The following is a 9,960-nucleotide window of genomic DNA, read 5'->3' on the forward strand; positions in this document are numbered from 1 at the left end:
CTAGAGGCTCTTGGACGGCTGGAGTGGAGCAATGCCTAAATCAAAGGAACTTGTTTCTTCCAGCTCTTCAGGCAGTGATTCTGACAGCGAAGTTGAAAAAGAGTTAAAGAGGAAAAAGCAAGTTGTTCCAGAGAAACCTGTGAAGAAACAAAAGCCTGGTGAGAGTTCTAGAGCACTGGCGTCCTCCAAGCAGAGGAGCAGCAGCAGATGATAATGTGTTCCAGATTGCAAAAATTCTAATTGACATTAGAGAATATTGGATGGACTCAGAAGGTGAAATGAAACCAGGGAGAAAAGGTATTTCTTTAAACATGGAACAATGGAGCCAGCTGAAGGAACTGATCTCTGACATAGATGATGCAGTCAGAAAGCTGTAAGGTCTGAGTCATAGCAAGCCTGTACTGTCTTAGCTGTTTTACTCTGTCTTTTCACATTGGCTTTTGTTTTCTAAATGTTGTTTTCCACACTGTTGTATATTTGGATTGCAGAACAATTTGTAAGACAAATACTTTTTTAAATGTGCATTATTAAAATGTTCTCAGTGAAGCTAATGGTCAACTTTATTAAAGAGGATTGCTTTGTGCCCCCTACCTAGTGTAAAATAAAGTCAGATCATTACAATCTTAAAAAAATATTGAACAAGATATTAGCAAATAAACAAATCTCCCTTGCTCATGGATCAGTAGGATTAATACAATAAAAATGTCAACCTCACCGAAAGCAATATTCAGATTCAAAATTATCAAAATTCCAACAGAGTTCATTGGAGAAATTGCAGTGATAACTTTCAGTGTCATAAGAAAACAGAATAGTCATGATAGCTAAAACAATCCTAAATAAAAAAAGAACTGCTAGAGGTATCACTACCCCCAGTCTCAAACTGTCCTACAGAACTATAATAATAAAATCAGCATGGCATTTGCATAAAAACAGATGCACATATCAATGGAATCAAATTGAAGTCTCAGACATAAATCTGTATACCTATAGACATCTGATTTTTGACAAAGAAGAAAGAAATACATACTGGAAGAAAGATTACATCTTCAACATACAGTGGCAGTCAAAGTGGTTTGTTGCATGTAGCAGAATGCAAATATAGTCCTATATTTCACATGCATAAACTCAACTTCAATTGCCAGATACCCTGAATTTGAAAGAAGAAAATGTAAGAATAGTTTTGATCTCATTGGTGCAGGAAGAATCATACTTAGTGAGACAATATTAGCACAGGCACTAAGAACAACAATTCATAAATGAGACCAAATGAAACTGAAAGGATTCTATACAGCAAAGGATAATATAATTTGGATGAAATAATAGGCTATAGAATGAATAAAGATCCTTACCAAATATACATCCAACAGGAGACTAATATCAAAACTATATGAAGAGCTAAAACATCTGAACATTAAGAAAAGAACCAATTTAAAAATGGGATATAAAACTAAAATGAGAGATGAGAGTTCTCAAAAAACAAAAAAAAACAAAAAACAAACAAAAAACAAACAAACAAACAAACAAACAAACAAAAAAACCCACAATTGCCTGAGAAAAAAGATTTAGAGAAATGTTCCTGTGCTTAGTCATCAAGGAAATGAATATCAGCAGCAGCTCTCTGCTCCCAGGCCCCCTGGAGGGGAGTTCTCGCCGCCTGGTCGGGCGGGCACTCCTGAGGCAGCAGAGCGGAGGAGACCACCAACGCTGCCCACCCCTGCCCACATCCCTGGCCCAGGAGGAAACTGTATACGGCCTCTGGGTACCCGTAGAGGAGGGCCCAGGAGCAGCAGATCCACTTCGTCTGAGACACCGCACCTGAAGGGACCGACCGCGTAAACAGTTCTCTGCACCCAAATCCCGTGGGAGGGAGAGCTAAACCTTCAGAGAGGCGGACACGCCTGGGAAACCAGAAGAGACTGCACGCTGCACACAGTACTGATCCCAGAGGAAAACAAAACCTATCTGGAACCCTGGTGCACGAAACCTCCCGGAAGGGGCGGCGCAGATCTTCCTGGCTGCTGAGGCCGTGGAGAGCTCATAGGCAACACCCCGCCAGCAAGCTTGAGCCTGGGGACCACAGGTAAGACAAACTTTTCTGCTACAAACGACTTGCCTGGTGAACTCAAGACACAGGCTCACAGGAACAGCTGAAGACCTGTAGAGAAGAAAAACTACGCCCCCGAAAGCAGAACACTCTGTCCCCATAACTGGCTGAAAGAAAACAGGAAAACAGGTCTACAGCACTCCTGAAACACAGGCTTATAAGACAGTCTAGCCACTGTCAGAAATAGCAGAACAAAGTAACACTAGAGATAATCTGATGGCGAGAGGCAAGCGCAGGAACCCAAGCAACAGAAACCAAGACTACATGGCATCATCGGAGCCCAATTCTCCCACCAAAGCAAACACAGAATATCCAAACACACCAGAAAAGCAAGATCTAGTTTCAAAATCATATTTGATCATGATGTTGGAGGACTTCAAGAAAGACATGAAGAACTCCCTTAGAGAAACACAGGAAAACATAAACAAACAAGTAGAAGCCTACAGAGAGGAGTCACAAAAATCCCTGAAAGAATTCCAGGAAAACACAATCAAACAGTTGAAGGAATTAAAAATGGAAATAGAAGCAATCAAGAAAGAACACATGGAAACAACCCTGGATATAGAAAACCAAAAGAAGAGACAAGGAGCTGTAGATACAAGCATCACCAACAGAATACAAGAGATGGAAGAGAGAATCTCAGGAGCAGAAGATTCCATAGAAATCATTGACTCAACTGTCAAAGATAATGTAAAGCAGAAAAAAAGCTACTGGTCCAAAACATACAGGAAATCCAGGACTCAATGAGAAGATCAAACCTAAGGATAATAGGTATAGAAGAGAGTGAAGACTCCCAGCTCAAAGGACCAGTAAATATCTTCAACAAAATCATAGAAGAAAACTTCCTAACCTAAAAAAGAGATACCCATAGGCATACAAGAAGCCTACAGAACTCCAAATAGATTGGACCAGAAAAGAAACACCTCCGTCACATAATAGTCAAAACACCAAACGCACAAAATAAAGAAAGAATATTAAAAGCAGTAAGGAAAAAAGGTCAAGTAACATAAAAAGGCAGACCTATCAGAATCACACCAGACTTTTCGCCAGAAACTATGAAGGCCAGAAGATCCTGGACTGATGTCATACAGACCCTAAGAGAACACAAATGCCAGACCAGGTTACTGTATCCTGCAAAACTCTCAATCAACATAGATGGAGAAACCAAGATATTCCATGACAAAACCAAATTTACACAATATCTTTCTACAAATCCAGCACTACAAAGGATAATAAATGGTAAAGCCCAACATAAGGAGGCAAGCTATACCCTAGAAGAAGCAAGAAACTAATCGCCTTGGCAACAAAACAAAGAGAAGAAAAGCACACAAACATAACCTCACATCCAAATATGAATACAACAGGAAGCAATAATCACTATTCCTTAATTTCTCTCAACATCAATGGCCTCAACTCCCCAATAAAAAGACATAGATTAACAAACTGGATACGCAACGAGGACCCTGCATTCTGCTGCCTACAGGAAACACACCTCAGAGACAAAGACAGGCACTACCTCAGAGTGAAAGGCTGGGAAACAACTTTCCAAGCAAATGGTCGGAAGAAGCAAGCTGGAGTAGCCATTCTAATATCAAATAAAGTCAATTTTCAACTAAAAGTCATCAAAAAAGATAAGGAAAGACACTTCATATTCATCAAAGGAAAAATCCACCAAGATGAACTCTCAATCCTAAATATCTATGCCCCAAATACAAGGGCACCTACATACGTAAAAGAAACCTTACTAAAGCTCAAAACACACATTACACCTCACACAATAATAGTAGGAGATTTCAACACCCCACTCTCATCAATGGACAGATCATGGAAACAGAAATTAAACAGAGACATAGACAGACTAAGAGAAGTCATGAGCCAAATGGACTTAATAGATATTTATAGAACATTCTATCCTAAAGCAAAAGGATATACCTTCTTCTCAGCTCCTCATGGTACTTTCTCCAAAATTGACCATATAATTGGTCAAAAAATGGGCCTCAACAGGTACAGAAAGATAGAAATAATCCCATGCGTGCTATCGGACCACCACGGCCTAAAGCTGGTCTTCAATAACAATAAGGGAAGAACTGCCCACATATACGTGGAAATTGAACAATGCTCTACTCAATGATAACCTGGTCAAGGAAGAAATAAAGAAAGAAATTAAAGACTTTTTAGAATTTAATGAAAATGAAGATACAACATACCCAAACTTATGGGACACAATGAAAGCTGTGCTAAGAGGAAAACTCATAGCGCTGAGTGCCTGCAGAAAGAAACAGGAAAGAGCATATGTCAGTAGCTTGACAGCACACCTAAAAAGCTCTAGAACAAAAGAAGCAAATACACCCAGGAGGAGTAGAAGGCAGGAAATAATCAAACTCAGAGCCAAATCAAATCCAAGTAGAAACAAAAGGACCATAGAAAGAATCAACAGAACCAAAAAGTTGGTTCTTTGAGAAAATCAACAAGATAGATAAACCCTAGCCAGATTAACGAGAGGACACAGAGAGTGTGTCCAAATTAACAAAATCAGAAAATGAAAAGGAGACATAACTACAGATTCAGAGGAAATTCAAAATCATCAGATCTTACTATAAAAGCCTATATTCAACAAAACTTGAAAATCTGCAGGAAATGGACAATTTCCTAGACAGATACCAGGTACCGAAGTTAAATCAGGAACAGATAAACCAGTTAAACAACCCCATAACTCCTAAGGAAATAGAAGAAGTCATTAAAGGTCTCCCAACCAAAAAGAGCCCAGGTCCAGACGGGTTTAGTGCAGAATTCTATCAGACCTTCATAGAAGACCTCGTACCAATATTATCCAAACTATTCCACAAAATTGAAACAGATGGAGCACTACCGAATTCCTTCTATGAAGCCACAATTACTCTTATACCTAAACCACACAAAGACCCAACAAAGAAAGAGAACTTCAGACCAATTTCCCTTATGAATATCGATGCAAAAATACTCAATAAAATTCTGGCAAACCGAATCCAAGAGCACATCAAAACAATCATCCACCATGATCAAGTAGGCTTCATCCCAGGCATGCAGGGATGGTTTAATATACGGAAAACCATCAACGTGATCCATTATATAAACAAACTGAAAGAACAAAACCACATGATCATTTCATTAGATGCTGAGAAAGCATTTGACAAAATTCAACACCCCTTCATGATAAAAGTCCTGGAAAGAATAGGAATTCAAGGCCCATACCTAAACTTAGTAAAAGCCATATACAGCAAACCAGTTGCTAACATTAAACTCAATGGAGAGAAACTTGAAGCAATCCCACTAAAATCAGGGACTAGACAAGGCTGCCCACACTCTCCCTACTTATTCAATATAGTTCTTGAAGTTCTAGCCAGAGCAATCAGACAACAAAAGGAGGTCAAGGGATACAGATCGGAAAAGAAGAAGTCAAAATATCACTATTTGCAGATGATATGATAGTATATTTAAGATCCCAAAAGTTCCACCAGAGAACTACTAAAGCTGATAAACAACTTCAGCAAAGTGGCTGGGTATAAAATTAACTCAAATAAATCAGTAGCCTTCCTCTACACAAAAGAGAAACAGGCCGAGAAAGAAATTAGGGAAATGACACCCTTCATAATAGATCCAAATAATATAAAAGTACCTCGTGTAACTTTAACCAAGCAAGTGAAAGATCTGTATGATAAGAACTTCAAGACTCTGAAGAAAGAAATTGAAGAAGATCTCAGAAGATGGAAAAGATCTCCCATGCTCATGGATTGGCAGGATTAATATAGTAAAATGGCCATTCTACCAAAAAGTGATCTACAGATTCAATGCAATCCCCATCAAAATACCAATCCAATTCTTCAAAGAGTTAGACAGAACAATTTGCAAATTCATCTGGAATAACAAAAACCCAGGATAGCTAAAACTATCCCAAACAATAAAAGGACTTCAGGGGAATCACTATCCCAGATCTCAAAGCAGTATTACAGAGCAATAGTGATAAAAACTGCATGGTATTGGTACAGAGACAGACAGATAGACCAATGGAACAGAATTGAAGACCCAGAAATGAACCCACACACCTATGGGGCACTTGATTTTTGACAAAGGAGCCAAAACCATCCAATGGAAAAAGATAGTATTTTCAGCAAATGGTGCTGGTTCAACTGGAGGTCAACATGTAGAAGAATGCAGATCGATCCATGCTTATCACCCTGTACAAAGCTTAAGTCCAAGTGGATCAAGGACCTCCACATCAAACCAGATACACTCAAACTAATAGAAGAAAAACTTGGAAGCATTTGGAACACATGGGCACTGGAAAAAAAATTTCCTGAACAAAACACCCATGGCTTATGCTCTAAGATCAAGAATCGACAAATGGGATCTCATAAAACTGCAAAGCTTCTGTAAGGCAAAGGACACTGTGGTTAGGACAAAACGGCAACCAACAGATTGGGAAAAGATCTTTACCAATCCTACAACAGATAGAGGGCTTATATCCAAAATATACAAAGAACTGAAGAAGTTAGACAGCAGGGAGACAAATAACCCTATTAAAAAATGGGGTTCAGAGCTAAACAGAGAATTCACAGCTGAGGAATGCCGAATGGCTGAGAAACACCTAAAGAAATGTTCAACATCGTTAGTCATAAGGGAAATGCAAATCAAAACAACCCTGAGATTTCACCTCACACCAGTGAGAATGGCTAAGATCAAAAACTCAGGTGACAGCAAATGCTGGCGAGGATGTGGAGAAAGAGGAACACTCCTCCATTGTTGGTGGGGTTGCAGACTGCTACAACCATTCTGGAAATCAGTCTGGAGGTTCCTCAGAAAATTGGACATTGAACTGCCTGAGGATCCAGCTATACCTCTCCTGGGCATATACCCAAAAGATGCCCCAACATATAAAAAAGACACGTGCTCCACTATGTTCATCGCAGCCTAATTTATAATAGCCAGAAGCTGGAAAGAACCCAGATGCCCTTCAACAGAGGAATGGATACAGAAAATGTGGTACATCTACACAATGGAATATTACTCAGCTATCAAAAACAATGACTTTGTGAAATTCGTAGGCAAATGGTTGGAACTGGAAACTATCATCCTGAGTGAGCTAACCCAATCACAGAAAGACATACATGGTATGTACTCATTGATAAGTGGCTATTAGCCCAAATGCTTGAGTTACCCTAGATGCCTAGAACAAATGAAACTCAAGACGGATGATCAAAATGTGAGTGCATATCGCTCATGAGAGACACAGCCAGAATACAGCAAATACAGAGGCGTATGCCAGCAGGAAAGCACTGAACTGAGAACAGGACCCCTGTTGAAGGAATCAGAGAAAGAACTGGAAGAGCTTGAAGGAGCTCGAGACCCCATATGTACAGCAATGCCAACCAACCAGAGCTTCCAGGGACTAAGCCACTACCCAAAGACTATACATGGACTGACCCTGGACTCTGACCTCGAGGTTGCAATGAATATCCTAGTAAGAGCACCAGTGGAAGGGGGAAGCCCTGGGTCCTGCTAAGACTGAACCCCTAGTGAACTAGACTGTTGGGGAGAGGGCAGCAATGGGGGGGGTTGGGAGGGGAACACCATAAGGAAGGGGAGGGGGGGGATGTTGGTCTCGAAACCGGGAAAGGGAATAACACTCGAAATGTATATAAGAAATACTCAAGTTAATAATAATAAAAAAAAGGAAATGAATATCAAAACAACTTTGAGAGTTTATCTTCCAATACTCAGAATGGCTAAAGTCAATAAAACAACAGCTCATGCTGGTGAGAATATGGCAAAAGAAAGACATTGATTATAACATTGCAAACATGAATAACCACTATGAATAGCAGGGTAGTGGTTCCCCAGGAAGCTGAAAATCTATCTACCTCAAGGTCCAGCTATACCACCCCTGGCTATATAACTGAAGGACTTGATAACCTACTACAGAGGCACTTGGTCAAATCTTTTCATGACTTTTCTCATTATAACAGCCAGAAATGGGGAAAGAGTCTAGAAGCCTACCAGCAGGTGAATAGATAATGAAAATTTGATATTTTATACATATAAACCTATTCAGGTATAAAGTTAAAATCATGAAATTTACCGGTAAATGGATGGAGCTAGAAAAAAATAAAACCATCCTGAGTGAGGTAACTGAAATATTGTATGCATTCTCTTATATGTGAACATTAGTTTTTAAGCTTTCAATAGGTATGCAAAACCTATATAACCATAGAGATTAGGCATAGAGTAAGGGACTATGAGAAAGTAGAGGATATCTCAAGGGAGAGGAAATAGATTATATTGTTATGGAGGAATACTGGGGAATCTGGAACAGGAGGATTAATTGCATGCAAGGGGAAAAGTGAATTAAGGAACACAATAGTAGGAGGAACATCCAACAGTAAGGATATATATATATATATATATATATATATATATATATATATGCCAGAAATGGGTTACATATACTTAATTAAAGGGTCAAATGGGCCCCAAGAAAAAATCTCTCAACAACTCAAGCTATTGTCAAGACTAATGGTTGTATGCCACAAACTGAAAGTAAGAAGATAAGATCTACATATCTCATTCAACATAGAGAAGTTGAGTGGTGCCTAACTAGAACCTTCTCCCCTACTGACTATTGTCCATGGTACTGGGAAGCACTCTGCCCACCAGGGGAGAAATGTAAAGAACAGCCCAGCTACAAAGCCTGTGATTTACATTGGGGAACCTATCTAAGTTATACCCTTGTGCAATAGTTGTACAAAGATTGTGGGAGAAACCAATGACTCTGAGTGGATTTAAGGTCCACTCAATGAGACAGAAACCATACTCGACTCTGTGGCTAAAACCTGAGACTGGATAGGTTATGGGCTTAGGGGAAAACCGAACATTATTGCTTTGCTAAAAGATAATACATGACTCCTAATACAATTCTATTTTACATATAGATCTCAGAATAGCTCAGACATCATCAGAGAAGCTCCTCCTGTGATTTATGGGAGCAAAAACAGAGACCCACAATTGGACAATGTGCAGAAAGTGAGAAACTTATAATATTGATACTGGAATAGGATACCTTTATCAAATGCCTCCCCTCAGGATATGTGGAAGAGGCAATGAAAAGATTCTAAGAGACAGAGGAAAGTGGTGAGATCAAGGAAACAAGCTTTTCAAAATACAATAGAACTGACATACACAGGAACTCATAAAGACCATGACAGTATGGATAGGGCCTGCACAGGTTCAAGTCAGATGGACCACAGTGCTGAGAGAGGGAGGGACATGAGCTCCAATAGGCTAACCAAGAAACTATCTCCAACCAATCAGCACTTGCAATGCAAATTCGTTTTTTCTAATGGAGTCTCACTGGTGTGTAAATCACACTTAAGGTAGGTCAGCAGCAGTCAACAAAATGAACTGTATAGTGCTTTTTAGTTTGTTGACTAATATTGCTTTTTTAGGCATTTTACACTAAATTTTACTGGGATTTCCTTCTAATTTATGGCTTCCAAAGTTGTGTTTTATAGTGTGTGTGTGTGTGTGTGTGTGTTCTTTCATCCATGGATAAGAGAACCTGAGGATGGCAGTATCAAACTTTAAAAAGTAGGGAATAACAACTAAATGCTATATGCCTAACTACAGGTCATAGTTTCTCATGTCATCTTAAACTCTATTACCTTGTTGGTTCCTCCTAAGCATATGGGTGAAATATATTTAAGTAATACAGACTATCAATATTGATTATTTAATATTACTACTGGTGTGTATAAGCATCAATTTTACCCATAAAATCAATTGGATGTCCCTTTGAACTGATTCTCTACTCACCACTCTTCATA

At 39.2% G+C, this 9,960-nt stretch overlaps 1 pseudogene; it reads left to right on the forward strand.

Moving 5' to 3' along the window:
• Positions 1-11: 11 nt before the first annotated feature.
• Positions 12-632, forward strand: LOC116895486 (annotated as a pseudogene).
• The last annotated feature ends 9,328 nt before the right edge of the window (positions 633-9,960 follow it).

This window comes from Rattus rattus, chromosome 3 (genome assembly GCF_011064425.1).
Source record: "Rattus rattus isolate New Zealand chromosome 3, Rrattus_CSIRO_v1, whole genome shotgun sequence".
Classification (NCBI taxonomy): Eukaryota; Metazoa; Chordata; class Mammalia; order Rodentia; family Muridae; genus Rattus; species Rattus rattus.